Genomic DNA, 16,343 nt, shown 5'->3' on the forward strand with positions numbered 1-16,343 from the left:
ATTGATCTACGGTAACAAGAATTGTACAACATACGTTTTATCATGTATTTTACGGCATTTGGGTAAAATTTGCAGCCCGTGCAGCAAATACATGCGTCAACAATCAGACCTATACCTTCTGTACTATATGCAGTAGTTGATACAACAGGAAAGCAAAGTAAAGGTAAAGGTACAGAACCACAGAACACAATGTGAAGGAAAAGGTTGCAGGTAGTGAAAAGGATGAGCTCAACAGCAATCGCTTCCTAACTCTGACCAAGGTACAGTTTAGTGCTGATGTAGCGCTTCACGCTGTATCACCAGAAAACACTACTCTCCCTGTGTGTACAGCCCAAATCAACCTTCCCTAACCTCTAAGACAGAGCCAGATGGCTTTTCCGTTCCCTGGGCCAGTCCGCTAGACAGCGCAGAGAGAGGACTTCACCCATCAAGTCAGAGCGGAAAGCAGCAGGAAGGAGAGTTGCAGCCCCTGGGAGCACGTCCTCCTCAGGTTACCAGCGAAGCCGTAACTCAGAGGCTGATTGAAGCCAGACACAGAGGAAGCCAGGGAGGGTGGAAGAGCGCACCAGAGGGAAAAGGAAAACGGCTGCTGTAGACGTATGCGCAGGTTTACATGGTTACGCTAGCGCTCTAGCTTCATTACGCTATGTTAAACACAGATAATGTAAAACCAGCTGGAGACTGAAGCCAGGATTCATGTGCACGCTTTGATTGCTCTCCAGTGGAGATAGTGCAGCAGGATAATCCTGGCAGATCACTTGACAATGTTCTGATTAACATTTATACAGTCCCATGGATTTACTCTTCTACATCTGATACAACAGGAGATGAGTGTGAAGGTATGATGTCCTGAACCACTGGCCTGCCGCTTATCTGCAAGCTCATTGGTGCCAAATGGAGATTGCACCTGAGAACGGAGCGTTTTTTCCATTGTGTAATAAATAGTAGGAGTTGTATTTAACAGCTGGAGGGACAAGAATGTGGGTCAAATGGTAGCGACAGTAGTGGTTTTAATCTGTGTTCACTGGCAGATGGTTGGGCTTTTCTTTATCTCAGACAGTTGTAAAGGAGTTTGCACTGAGGTGGCACTCAGTGTTCCTGCTAAAGCATGGAACAAAAAAAACGAAGCCACTCACAAATAACAAACCACCAGGACAATACACAATAGAAAAATACAAAAGACAAAGAAACACAAACTCAAGATTACTGCGTGGCTCAAACAAAATTATTATGTAGTGAACTGCCGTGGTACAATCTGGCCAGACCTGGACCCGGCTAGCACCCCGTTTTTGTTTCTAGTCGAGCTTTTTTGTACCAAAAGGAGGGAGTTTTTTGTTCATTGTTCTATTTGTGAACTGTTCCCGGTTTTCCGGAGGATATTCGACCCTATTTTACTGAGCTTGCGAGGGAATACGTGAAAGCGCCCAGCTCAAAAGCACAGTTCTGCGTAGTAAAGCTAGCAGTCGACATCCTGGAGGATGAGTATTGGTGGTTTGACGACCCTGGTGTAAAGAAGCTCTTCGCTCAGCTACGCTCAATAAGAGAGGATCTGGAAGATGCTCTGCGCGCAGCACCTGCCAGCGCTCCTGCTCCATGCCAGATGCCAGCTCCATCCACCGGCTCCTGGTTCTACCTTGTCACTGGCGGAGGAGGAGTTGTCTCCCAGCCGCCTGCCTGTCTATTTTATATTTTCATAGCTCCTTGATGTCGCCAGCTCAGCCACAGACCCACATGCCAGGACACACACCTACAGGAAGGTGGTGGCTCTTTTCCAGAGAAGCCCTGGGCTTCAGGAGCCAATAGGCATGTCAAACTGCCATTTTTTTCTGACCATTGAATCTCAGCCTGCATCAACCACTGTGTCTCAGCCTGCATCCCCCACTGATTCCCTGCCGGTCATGATCCCTGCTGCACCGGTCTCCCAGCCATATCAAGCTCCAGCGCAGCGTGCGTCACATTCTGTTCAAGTCCTAGAGGTGCAGCCATCTCAGCCAGCTCCAGCTTAGCCATGTCTTGCTCCAGCTGCAGCTCCAGCCACAGCTGTAGCTCAGCCCCGCCTTGCTCAAGCTCCAGCCCACTCAAACAAAGCCTCTGCCCAGTCAAGCTAGGTTTGGATTTCAGCCTCTGCCGGCCCAGAAGAGGCCGTTCCAGCGCCCGTCGGCCCGAAAGAGGCCGCAAAGAGGCCCGAAGAGGGCGTTTCCACGTCAACCTCGCTTCCTGGTGGTCCGGACTGGATCACGCCGGTCCTGTACCCTGTGTCTTTTGCTGTGTACAGGTGTCTTCCCCAGAGTTTCTGGTGGTTCTTAAACGAGCACGTCTGCTCCCATCCCTAGAGGTCCAAGGGGGACCACGCCAACTTCAGTCTCCAGTAGCCTGGAGATGACTGCATCAGGACGGCTCCCCGCCTGGAGGCAGCGTCGCTCCCTGTGGGGCTCTGGAGGTGGCTGGTTTCGACGACAATTTTTAATGGGGGTTGACCAAAAAAGGGGAAAGGGACACATTAAGGAACACTCAGATTCCTTCATAATTTCTTTGTAGAGAAATTATCATTTATTCCTCTGCTGGAAAGTGTTTCCTGGAGCACAAACGTTCTCTTTGCCATTATGTTTTGCATACACGTACAGTACTAATATTAAATGGCCAGAGGACCTGCTCTGGATTATTTATGATACAGCGAGTTCTGCTGTATCAGCACAGTCTGATATTCGTGGTTACTTTTATGCAGAATACAGCGTGTATAAGTTAAGCTGTAAACTAAGTACGAGCCGCAAACTGGTAGCTTACAGCAGAGAGCCAAGAAACGACATCCAGCAGCTGACAGCCAAGATAGATAGATAGATGAGTAAAGTTGAGGAAAGTTACGAGCTGCTGCTTGATGTGTTTTGGACTTGCGGGGACTTGCGCTAACCAGGCGGCCCTGGCCACATTGGCGCCCTCTACGACTGTCGAGTTTGCCTGTGCCCAGAGCTGGCTGGCCCTAGCTTATATTGTTAACGCTAGCTTGTGCTCTAGTTTGGCTGCAGCAACTCTGATACTAATTCAGTATTTAATTTTATCCTTTTATAGGTAAATCAGCCGGTCACGTATCGTCATAGAGACTCTTGGAAGGGACAACCATCTTGTTTTTTCCAGCTACTAACAGCAGATGAAGAAAAGGATTTTGGCTAAATGAAGAATCTGTGACTTTCTAACAACTGTCTGAGTTGATTCAAAATAAAAGCCTGCTATGATATCTGTGTTCAAACACATTGTTAAAATATAGCCTTTTGTTAAAAACGTAAAGCAATGACCAAATGTTTGTCTGTAACCCGGAGGCGTAAAACGCCCTGCAGGATTAGGTACATTCCAATCTCTGCAGGTTACGAGGTTTGTCAGAGTGCAATGCATTCTGGGTGTTGTGGGATTTGACCATTTTAAGCCGCAACACATAATACTGCCGCTTCTTCCTATTTTTGCTGGACACAAACCATCAAGGTAAACGTTTTTACACAGTAGTGTCCAATATGTATAACAACTTGCTTTTTAGTGGTGAACTATCCCTTTAAGTCTGAATATGAAAAACAACGCTGCACAGGTACACCTGCAGCCTCCAGTGTTTTCAACGGTAACACATGGTGCCAGTGATGGAGAAGGAGCTGCTCAGTGCACATGACCCTGGTCCACTGCCGTTAGGTGGACGACCGTTGGTTGTCATGACAACATGTCTAGCACCCAACCACTAAAATAAAATCTCATTCTTCATCTGAAAAAAAACTAGTTGGTGAGAGTTTGCAAAACTAGCTTAGACGAGATCGTCATACATTCTATATGTTACCACACACGTGATGCTGCTGGTAAACCTAGCAGCCTGTTACACAAGCTGGCTCTCATCTAATTTCAGAGACCATAACATAACTGCTTAAACGAGGACACCTTCAGTAGCTTGAAACCTCTTTTATCCTGTTTTCAAATCAGCATCATAACATACAACTTACAAAGATCCAGGCTGGATAAAACCACCCCTGAGGTCATTGCACACCGGCAGCAATCAGATCAGTATCACGATCCTATGTCAGCACAGCAGGGCTCCGCTGGGACAGCATCCTTAGAGGATGAAGGCAAACGAACAGTATCTGACACCACCTGACAGGTCCCAACTGGAACCGCTTCATGGATCCACACAAAGTCAGTAAAGGCAAGCAGCGATGCCCTGTCTCCACTCGTTTTTCTCCAGTGCCAGTGTTTTTATATAACAGCCTTAATGAGACTAGGATGATATCCACATGGGGAGAAATCTGTATCCTTGCACTCATAGTGTCTGATCCTTAAAAGTCATCTAATCCTTCAGATTGTTGAGTTTCAAAGCTTTGTCATTCAGCTCCGCTTTGCTTTGACATTCTGATACACTAGTGAAGGGATAGATTAGCCTAATCCGATTACTGAGGTGTCCTTCACATGTGAGAGAGCTTTTTATGAAGCACGCAAGGCTAAAATTCCTGCTTTCCCTCGAGGTTGTAATGCTGCTATATAGGAAAGGTTCAAACCAGCAAGTGTGTTCTCACAAAACCCGGTGATCTCACAAAAAGGAAAATCATTCAAACACTGTATAAACCTTTGTTACATTAGAGTAAACTTAACATCCTGTAGTGTTGGTTTGACACCAGGTGACAACTGCAGAGGTCACCTGGATAACAGTGTGTGCTGCTGGTTTCACACTTAGGGTGACAGACATAATCTATGACAGGAAGAATCAAACCTAGACCACTATATTAGAACTTTATTCTTTTTTTTTTACTTTTCTCAAAAAAGCAGCTCTCACTAACTTATTAACAGGCACGTAAACTCTTGGTCCTTCAGAGGCCAACAAACTGACTAGAAACCCTTCAAGAAAAAATAACATTGTACATAAACAAACTCAAGACACAAACAAAAAAATAACTTAAAGGAAAAACACAAAAAACACGGTTCAAACTAACAGGAAGAGACAAAGTTTTTAACTGACGGAGAAACAGGGAAGAACTTACAAACACAGAGAACATGAAAGCAAACTAACCAGATAAATGACAATGACTGCAGCATACTCACTGTTTCAATGCAGTTCTTCACGCATTAGATCTGATTAGAACATATCTTTGGTCTGTTGTCAATTCTGTCCGAACTACTTGAAATGTACTTCTGGCATATAAAACGTTTTATATATGTTTTGTACTGTTAAGAATAAAATAAAATTTTCAAATGGGCAAATAATTTCTTTTCAATATTGTGATCATTATACATATATATCTACATTGACCAACATGATTTTCCTTTAACACAGAATGTGCCAATACACAAAGACTCAGTATGAGAGAGTCATGATGGTCAGACAGGATCCCTCAGATCCATAGTTACAAACCAACTTTCCAGGCTTGGTGAAATGTGTGAGCCACGGCAGGGAAAGGTGCCCAACATAATGTCATTGCTTATTATCTTGGGGTTGATGCGGCTTCTTGCTCTGACAGCAGAGGAAGTGGACACATTCAACTTCCCGGGATGGTTGAAAGAAAGAGGTTGTTGCTATGGTAATGAGTGTGTGTTGCTATGGATTTGAAGTAGTGAAACTCAAAAAGGAGGGAGGAGCACAAAAGACTTGCAGTTTCATTAGAGATCTGATAGTCGAATATTCTCCCGAAGAAAATTGCTGAGTAAGTGATCTGAATCTGTATTTGATTGTAAGAGTCCACATCACTATCATTGAGAAAACAGGCTGTCCCACTTTGTAGAGCTTCCCTGTAATGATCTATTGAACCCATCCTGGGTAATGACCTAATTCTTCTGAACCTTCCAGTGAGCCCCCTGCGCCTCTTCTCTAGCTGCTGCCTCCTACTTCCCTTCTCACATCTTTCCATCGACTTACGAAGGATGCTAACATGTAGGCCAGCAGAAGGAAACATCACATGGGAGGTGGAGTAACCGCTCAGTCAAGGCTGTAACAGATGAAACTCGCGTCTAGCAGAGCCGTGACCTTCATCTGCTGTAGGGTAGAGGACACAATGTGATGGAGAGGCCTCTGTCTCTGGGACACTCACACACTGTTATCTTTTCTAACACTGGCCTGTCATAGGATGCAATATGAAGAAAAACACCCCATGCTCCTCTCTGTGCTGATGATGAAGCATCATATTGTTCCTGCACCGAGCCCCCTAGATGGGCTGGAGAAAAACAACTAGTGCAGGGTGTGGGCGACCCCCTACCTGTCCCACCTTGCGTCATTTAAACTGATCCCCTGTCATCACCAGAGGAAGTGTAATGGACGACAGTCCTTTGAAGCGTTCTACCTAATAATATTCTCAGTGATGAGAAAAACTCAAATGCCCTCACGTTTCTCACCATTAATCATTATGCTCCTGTACTGTGTTTTAATATCAGCGGCTGCTGACAAAGGGTGTGTCAGGCTGATGGACAATGTAGATAAAAAGGCAGCACTGGTGTGTGAAGGGAGCTTCATCCTCTGATAACAGAAAGCCATTAGCTACAGGTCTGTGACTTGCAAGGAGGCGACCTTTCGCCATCAGAAGCCGCAAATACTGCAAACGCATGCATGCAGCCAGTGGCAATAGTGTAGAACCACTAGATCCCTGTTTGTCGTGTCACCCCTGGGATGGACTCACTTTTTAAGGGTTTTCTTTATCATGGAACCAATTGTTGTTTAAATACATTGTTTTGATACCACTGAACTACAAATGTGAAAAACCTGATGCAAATAAAGACGCTCTCTTTACTTGACTGATTGTTGCCAAGTGACATGACAGAGTTGGTCCAGCAACTCCCAACACAGTAAACACAGACAAGGAAGCGTCCTGAGAGCTGAGACCAGGAGACCTGGACAGAGTCCTGACATGGGACAGAACCAACATCTAACACAGTAAAAGCATTATTGAAAAAAGACTGGGGTGGGAACAAAACAGGAGGAAGATGGAAATAAGATAATCAGGAGAAAATATGTCAGAATTAAATTAGCTGAGAATAAACCGAGGTCCAAACCACAGGGGCAGTACACTGAGAAATCAACTGTTCAAGTTGAAGTTGCTGTGTGGATCTTGAACAACAATAAACATTATACACAAGTCGCATAGTTCTGTATATGCCCAGTCAGCACCACCAGGATACAACCAGTACCTGGCTTAGAGATGTAATGTTGTTGAAGTAGTGTTGATCACTAGATTGTTATAGCTCAACTGCTCGTTAATCTGTGATCGTGTTCAGCCTGCAGCTTGGTCAACGCTCACTCACCCCTAAACTGTTAAAAATAATTGGTGCCTCCACTGCAATTCCAATACTGGTGTAAGGAGCATATGGAGCTCTAGAAGTGGCCCAGTAAGCTTTTTTCATTCTCACAGTTGCTTTTCTGTGCCGGAAGCTGTGAAACAGACCAAACTCAGTAATCCTGTTCATGCTAATTGAAGGGACGGTACAGCAGGTTTGGGTACAATGGAAAGGAAACAATACTGGCACTGTGAGGCCGACAGCTGGGTTCCCACCCCCTCTATGCTCCCCTGCCAGCCCCCACCAGCACAGCTTTGTTTCATCAGCTCGAGGCACAGCAGACTCAGGGCTTACCCAAACCCTCATGACATCACAGCCCAGCTGATAGGAAGCACAAAGGATGCAGCTACAAATCATGCCTTTTTTTACAATGTGCACCATGATGCTATTGCCTCAGTCACATGTTGGGTCTTCAGGCTTCTGTATTTAAATGTACAAGAGTGAAAAGAGCTTTCCTGAAGTCTGGAGAGCAGTGACTGACTGTCCCAAAATGCAGGGTGATGGACCCATATGCACAGCGCGGACAAGACGTGAGTGAAGATGATTTAATCAAGCTCGTGGTCAAACAGGCAAAGGTCGGTACACAGCAGGGACAACCAGGTATGAATAAGGCTCAGGCAAACAGTGGTCAGGACAGGCAATGGTCAATACTCACAGCGGCGGAACAGGATTCACAGGCTGGACAAGAGACGAGGTCTCACACACACACACACACACACACACACACACACACACACACACACACACACACACACACACACACACACACACACACACACACACACACACACACACAGTCTCTGAGAGTCTATTTGATCTGTACTGACACTGAGAACACAGTAGTTGATGTTACAAACTGACAATGTGTCATTTACCGAACTTCCTGTTTAATGTATCATGTCAATACATAAAGAATAATGTATGTGAAACTAGCAAAAACTACACACTCAATAGGACATACATGTAGATAAGATAGGTCAGACTTTATTAATCCTAATATTAACGCATACACACCAATGAGTAGCAGCGAGTAGCCACACATGTGGTTCTCTGGGAGCTAGTGTGATGTGACTTGGCATCAGCTACAACCTCCCGTTTCCAGACCTTCCGTTTCCCAGACCAATGCGCTACCCACTTAGCCACCAAATACCAACCTACATCACCACCAGAGGTCCATGTGTTTGGAGAGTGAAAAACTAAAGATATACTGCTCATTATATAATGTAGAACATGTAAAGCATATATCATGTTCACTTGCCACTTGTCTACCTGGTCTCTGTAGACCTCTCTGAGCTCATTGGAGGTGTCTGCGGAGTCATTTTCAGCTGGTAGAGTAAGTAGAGGACACCAACATAAGACCCGTTTTTCCTCTGGTTGAGCTCCTGTAATGAAGACAGACATTGGGCCTCAAACAGAGGCTGGTGCAGGTTGTTCTGCTCCAGAAGATGCTTATTGTTAAAATACAATCTTAGCTGAAGAACAGAGCTGCTCATCATAAAGAGGAAGCAGAGGTGAAGCCAGATCGAAAAAGTCTCCACACGGCATGGAAACGTTGCAATGATCTGTCCAGGGATTAATATAAATGCTCAGTGAGCAGACACACAAATCTTGTGACTTCCAGATCCCATTGATTAATGTATTCGATAAAGGTTTGCAGAGACATGTGACCGTGTAATTCATGCTGCCTATAGATGATTATTGACAGGCAGACACAATGATGTAAGAGCATGTACTGTAGCAGTTATTGTCTGCTCAGCATACTGATTCATTTCACAAAACCAGGAACGATGATGATGATGATGATGATGATGATGATGATGATGATGATGATGATGATGATGATGATGATGATGATGATGATGACCTCTCCAGGATTCCTAATGCGACTGTTAGTTGCTTCCTCAGATTGTGACAACTCCATGTAGATCCAAGACTTGCTACATGTGTGTCACATAGATCAAGGCGTCATCAACATATTAACACAGAGAGACACGGACCCTTGTCTGAGATTCAGGGGCATCTTGTTGATGTCATTTTTCTAAGATGGTCTTTGCAATGAATTGCCTGCTAGGTGTCATTGACGCTGAGACGTCATTCAAGGTGATGCCACACCACAATCAACCCTGATCTGAACTGTGACTGTAGAACTGATAACAAAACTGAACACAAATGTAACAGGATACGCGAAGCAACAAGTAATGGGGCCACAAGAAACAAGTCACTAAAGTGGTTAAACACAAATATAAGAACATACCTTAACCACAGTTTAAGTGCTCCTTGTCCTACAGTTCTTGGCGTGATGGGCCGTAACACATGGCAGTGGAAGAGCAGTATCTCAATTGCTCTTTACACCTTCTGCTCCAAGTCACAAGTCATTCATTTAAGAATGAAATCAACAAACCAGCGTCATATAGAAAAACCTCTGCATAGATGATTTTTAAAGTTTAAAACGTCAACACAATCTGCTGCTATGGGGCGACCAGTTCTCCCTGAAGCTGAGTCCCAACCCTGTTCTGCATTCACCCCAGTCAGCGTCCAGGTCTGCTCACAGCTCTGCCACAGTCATAGAAGTAGCTCATGGCCAGAAAGGAGCAGGATTATCCTGATCAACAAGCAATGGAGCTAAAGCTAACAATGCTACTGTAACAGCAAATGTAATGATGGCCTTCATCGAACAGAAACACACATTAAACCACAAAGACAGGATCATTGTAGAGCAGGGGTGGACAATCCTGGTCCTCAAGGGCCGGTGTCCCTGCAGGTTTTCCAACTCACTGCTGATCACCTTATCAGGTGTGTCAGTTAGCTTTTTTACCTGCTGATTGACTGAACACACCTAATCCAGGTAATCAGCTGTACCTGAGACAGGGAAAGTTGGAAAACCAGCAGGACAGCGGCCCTTGTGGACCAGGATTGGGTGCCGTTGTTGTAAAGAAACAGGAGCACTCAACATGTCAGAGTAGCTGCTAAAGTCAGATTTTTGCAGCAGATGCTTTTAGTCCTCTAAGTTTCATGCTCCAGCACATCTCACAGACACTCGCTTTTGTGAAAGGTAAGTTGGAGGCTACAAGTCAACTCCTCAAACTCAGTGATGCAGTTTTTCACCACTGCACCGTGGTCCATGGTTCCCAGTGGGTCTGATCCAGGCTCCCCGACCAGAGTGTGGCTTGTCACTGTGCAGCCGCTCTGATGCTCTGTGTATTTTGTGATGAACCTTTCATCACTTTCAGCTTCAATAGCTGTTGGACGAAGCCAGTCTCTTTCCCCCACATTCAGCAATGAGCCAATGATCGATGTCTAGATGATGGACTGTGGCAGCTTTATTCTTCTAGAAGACATTGTGTGGTATTATGTTTTCTGATGCCTTATCTTATAATACAACATGTTCCCAGATTATATTTCACTTACAAGCAGATGATTGCAAATGTTCCATAATACTGAAAGAGGGCTGGCAGAGGCACCACCATACTGTACCTCTGATTTATTGATGCTGGCCTGATCTCAGGAGCACAAGGAAAATACATTACTTGATCTTCTGGAGCCACATTCAAACACTTAAATACATCCAGCGGGATCAATTATGAGCAAAGTAGAGCACAACGGAAGACTGAGCCACCACAGGTGAGCTACAACAGGAAGCAGTGGAAAAGCAGTCACATGTGAACACCATCACCTTCTGGTTTCACTCCAAGGTGCAGGTAGGGACTTTTAATTTTGATTAATGGTGGCAAAGCTACAGATGAAAAGAAGTGGACACCTAATCAATCTATGTGACTTCAGTCAGCAGGGCAGAGGGAGCTTTGAAACTAGACCCAGTCTTTGGCTTTCCTACGCTCATATCATTAATCACTGCACAGGCTAAAGTCTGGTAAACCCTGTTCACTACTAATGACCAGCACAGAAGGCCATCACATCACATGTGTTAATGAATGCCACGTGTTTATTTAACTGAGTCTGAGGAGAAGTAAAATAAAGAAATGTAAAGAAATGAGCTGACAGATAAGATGCGATGAGACATAACAACACTGAATAAACATATATTAATCCCACAGCTGAGGTGTCACGTGTTTAGCAGCTCACAAGACAACAAGAGCACAATTTTTATATCTATTATCTACAATTACAAATTAGAATGGTAATAACATACAGATAATATAATATAATTATAATTATTAATTAATATATGTTAAGAGAACTGTGTCACATATAACAGTCAGTCACAGTCTGGACCCAGGACTCTGACGCCTCTGCATCCCACACTCTGAGGCCTCGGTTTAGTGATGTCACTGGCACTAGACTGTAGTGTTTGACTGAAGTTCCAGACCAGACAGCCATCATGTGTGAACAAACAGTCAGCGCACACTTTAACCTGGTCATGCACATGAACAGACTCCAAGTTGCCTAGGACCAATCATTACAGTAAGTACTCATGACAATAACGATTAGTTTCCCTGAAAAGACTTTACAGGAACCAAGAAGTGGTCCTGGACACCTGGACCATAGAGACCAAGCATTAGACCTGTCTGTCCATTATTGAGCTGTTTGTCCTCATAAGGCTGCTGAAACCTAGTTCACACTGGGCTTTAGTTGATGCATATCATCAGACAAATAGCATCATTAAATATCAGTTACCTGTATCAGCTTTGACACGTGTGTCTGGTGTCTTCTGAAGGATGTGGTCTGGCCCCACATATGGCTCCCCAGGGGGTCACTTACAGGTCCTCACCAGACCAAATTGATTTCACAGAAGAGGTCAAAGTCCTTTAATTAGCATAATGGATCCACTAGCACGCAGAGGCCTGTCTAATTGAAATGAGAGTCTACTCGCCTCACATCCTTCCATCTGAAGCTAATGTGGATCTGCACATGTTCTCAAGCCTCAGTTTTTTTGTTAACACACTTTAAATCTCAGTAAATGGAAATAAAAACATCATAATGTTATTCATCATAATTTCTGACACATGCTGTAGTTGCACCTTGTAAACCATCAGAAAGATAGAAGTGCCTGTGGTTTATTGGTCACAGGAGCAATCACCAAAGAGTGGGACACTTCTGGAACATTTGGTGCCTGGGCTTCATTTGGAAGAGGAGCTGAGCAGCTTGACCCAACACTGGAAAGTAAAAGAACAGTTATTGGGTTCTACAGAGCTGTATGGCCAAGACATATATCTTCATCTTAAACCTAGTTAAACACATCTGCAGGATATTTAACATACAGCTGTGCCACTGGAGGGTCAACGGTAAATTATATGGCTCGAGCCGCCAAGCATGATTTACACCTCTGTACAAGCAGTCATTTGACAAGGAGCAACATCTGTGTGCAGCCATCCCAGTCCACGCTGGACCCATAAACGCAAGGTTCAGGACAGAAGGTGTTGTAATGAGATACATGCAGGGTTCAACGCAGCAGTGAGGGATTTCTTTGTTTTGCTCCACAGAAGTCAGTCAGTCTCAGAGTCAGTTCCTCTCGTGCTCCTGCAGTTCTGGCTGTGAAACTCAAAACAAAACAGTAACCGCTGACAAGGAGAGAGTCCTGAGGAGACACGAACCATCTGCTTATAAAACCCCAGTCAAATACCAGCACCACCACAAAGTTATGGGTTTGAGAACAAATCTGCGCAGCAGAGTGGCTGAGAATGAACAGCATTGTCTCTAAAGCACACAGGGTTCAGTCATACCAGGTTGCTAAGAACCAACACTGAACAAAGGTCCAGCTTTAACTGGAAGGATGGGAAAGTTCTGTTGTAAAGCTACATGGTCCAGCACAGTGAGACTGGAGGAAGAAGGAGGTGAAGTCAACATACGATGCAGTTGAAGTCATAAATAAAATGACCAGACAATAAGAAGTCTAATAAACTAACAGGGAGGAGGGCTATGAATAAAGCTGACTCTGAAAGCTGAGCATTGTTTTTATGCTTAGATCAGAAGCCCTGAAGTAAGGCTACTTCAGCCTTCTAACTTCATATTGTCCTTTAATTCAGTCGCCAGATGTTGCTGACATCAGCAGCTCTCTGAGCAAAAGGAAAAGACAACAACATTAAAATGATTTTCCAGAACAACACAATGTTTTGCAGGACATCCTTTTTATTTTGTGTTAGTTTCCATGACTGGAGAACGGCTCTGGAGTCGTCAGGTTTTCCAGGATTTCAGGACCCCTGAAAAAGAAAGGCTGCTTTTCATGGAAGGCTTCATGGAGCTGACTCTGTGTGCTCTGTATTTGCTCTACCTTTGCTGTTTGATACTTTGGATTTATATGCAACATTTAAACATCTGTCTAACTATCACTGAACCAACGAAGCCTCTGTGTCTGGAAGTAAACACGTGCAGCTCCGCACGTCTCGTGGTCTCAGCTCCTCTGAGGTGGAGGTAATATTTGGCCAATGAAAGTGCCTTCAACACTCTGGAGAACACCTCTTGTTACAGATGAGAAATTGCCTCCACCAGGTGTCAGACAGCTGCTTTATCATCACTCGTCCCAGAGGTAAAATGCTCATATCCAGCTTTTGCCTTTGAATCTATTCACCCGCTCCAGTGTGTGACTTGTGGGAAGCACGATGTGACGTCCTACATCCTGAAGAGATGATGAGCTGATGATCCTGGTCTTAGGTAACTACAGGAACATGTATTACTTGTTGGGGATCGACTAATCTAATGATTCTAATGATTTTATCTTTGCGCATTCTGCAGTAAACACACACATTTAACTGATGTTAATGTGTCAATTTAAAGCTGAAAGCTCCTCTTCACATTTAAATTTCTCAAAGCAGCTCCTAAAGTGTCTTCACGTCTGTGGAGGTGAACCTGGCCTCCACCATAGGCTCTGCATGACTTAGGCACCTGGTTGAACGCGTGGCCAGTCAAGCTCCAACAAGCTGGACCTCTGAGGGGAGGAGGAGCCACCCTGCATCCACATGGGGAACAGCTGGAGGAGCTCAGGCCTGGTGTTTCTGATGGGGTTGCCGCGGCACCAGAGACAGACCATGGAGGTGTGGAGGCAGTCTGACTTCCTGTCATTTTCAGTTTGTTCCATGCCCACAAGCTGCTGACACAGAATGTTGTGTGTTTGCCTTCACAGGTCTAATGAAAGCCAAGGGAATGTGTGTTTTCAGCACATCAGCGGGAGGAGAAGTCTTGGAATGAGCTCACACACACAGAATGTGGGTTACCCTGTTAAAGCACCACATGAAAGGGACTCCTCTGGGTTTTTGTGGGAATCCATAAATCCCTCCACTCGTTTACCCTCCAGGAGTTTTCCAACCACTGGCCCCAAGTTAATGCTGGGTTCAGAACTTCTGGATGATCAGCTACTGTTCATCATAGTCCCACATTGAGGAGAGGATGACTGGGTTTGTGTGTAATTAGACCAGGTCAACTTTTCCTAGTTTGCTAAAGTTAAGCTAAAGCTGAGCATCTCAGCAGTGAAACAGCTGTTGGAATGGGAGACTGCTCGTGAGGGCCATAAAGGCAATAATAGAAGCGACAGAGTGATCTAAGACAAACACCAGAGCTGATGATGGTCCAGTATATCTGTGCCAAGGCCAGAACAAGGCAGCGAGGGAGTCAAACCCAGTACAGAACCTCACTCACCAAGGAACAGTTCTCTCTCCATTCACCTCTATTCATCCCTCGACCTTTTCAAAGATGAAGCCGGTTTATTTTCCCTCAGGAACTCAACATCGCACTCATCACAGGTGTCACAGGTCCAGTACAGACACTGCATCGCTCCTCCACCTGACTTTAGCCTGCGGTACGTTTTAGCCAGTGGCTGCTGGTAATCACCTTTGACTACCTGACACTGCCTGAGTCGAACCTGAGCGGTCGACGCCTGACGTGGCTGTGAGCTATGCTGTGAGCTGACAGAGGGACAGACCTGGAAGGAAGCGACTACCCATAAACCAGTTAAACGCTGACTGAGCACTTCATTAGTTGCACCTGTTCACTCTAATTCATTCATTAACCACAGGTAGTTACTTCTTAATGGACGTTGGTGTAGCATCCTCATCCCAGCGTGCCAGTGAATGATGATGTCATTAATGGCTCAAGGATGAAGGTTTCTGCCCACAAACCCTGTTCAGAGGGAGAATGGAAGGACCAACACCATCTTTCTGCCTACGCGTCGCCACTGGGCTTCAGATCAAACACAGGATCAGACATGATGGGAGGAAACTGCTGCGTGAGAATAAACAGAGTGCAGTCTGCCCTCTGCTGAGCCTCAAACACAGCGCACGCTCTGTGTCTTCGCTGCAGCGTTTCCATTCCTCACTGTTTGCTGCATGGTAGCAGACGTGAGAGCAGTGTTACCAACAGGCCAGTAGGTACAGTAGGTAACGCAGACACAAGACACGGTAACAGCTACAGTTTCCACTATTGGGTCAGTGCTAAACCTCCACTCACACAGAGAATCCAGTGAGCAGCGCGCTGACCTTCATTTGGAGTGAGCAGGTTTCACATAGAGGCTTTAATGCCAACACACAGGAGGAGATGCAGACTGAGACTGAGAGAAGACCAGGAAGCTGCATCGTCTTGGTCGCAGCTGCAGTGGATACTGGAGTTTTGTTTCACCTGATCTCTTGATATGTCTGAGCAGATTGTTGATGTGGGTTGTTTGAGCGTATGGTTCAGTATTGGACTGTTTTCACTGGGGTTTGTCTCTGGGGCTGGATGGCAGGTTACAGGAACGTTTGCCTTGGCAGTGAGCGGACGCTGTAGGATGATTTCCTTGGCTGTGCTCAACGGTTGTGGCAGCCAACACACCGTCTCCAAGGTATGAGGAGCTGAAGGGTAAGAGGTCGGTTAAGCACTCAATGCTCCACACAGTGTGGAGCCTCCACTCTTTCCTAGTTCCTGACCTGAGATGTGTGCCGGCTCAGGGGTCATATCAGGTTTCCATTGTCTGTGTACATTTCATTTAAGATGAACACAAAAAACCTGCCGTTTTAAGTTCCTCCATACACTATGTGTCATGGCCCTGGACCTAGATTCTGACACATTAGGTTCAAAAGCAATTATTCTCATTCAGGACATAACCTGATTTTAAATCACCCCCAGACAAAGCAGTC

The sequence above is a fragment of the Betta splendens genome, chromosome 19 (genome assembly GCF_900634795.4).
Source record: "Betta splendens chromosome 19, fBetSpl5.4, whole genome shotgun sequence".
Lineage (NCBI taxonomy): Eukaryota > Metazoa > Chordata > Actinopteri > Anabantiformes > Osphronemidae > Betta > Betta splendens.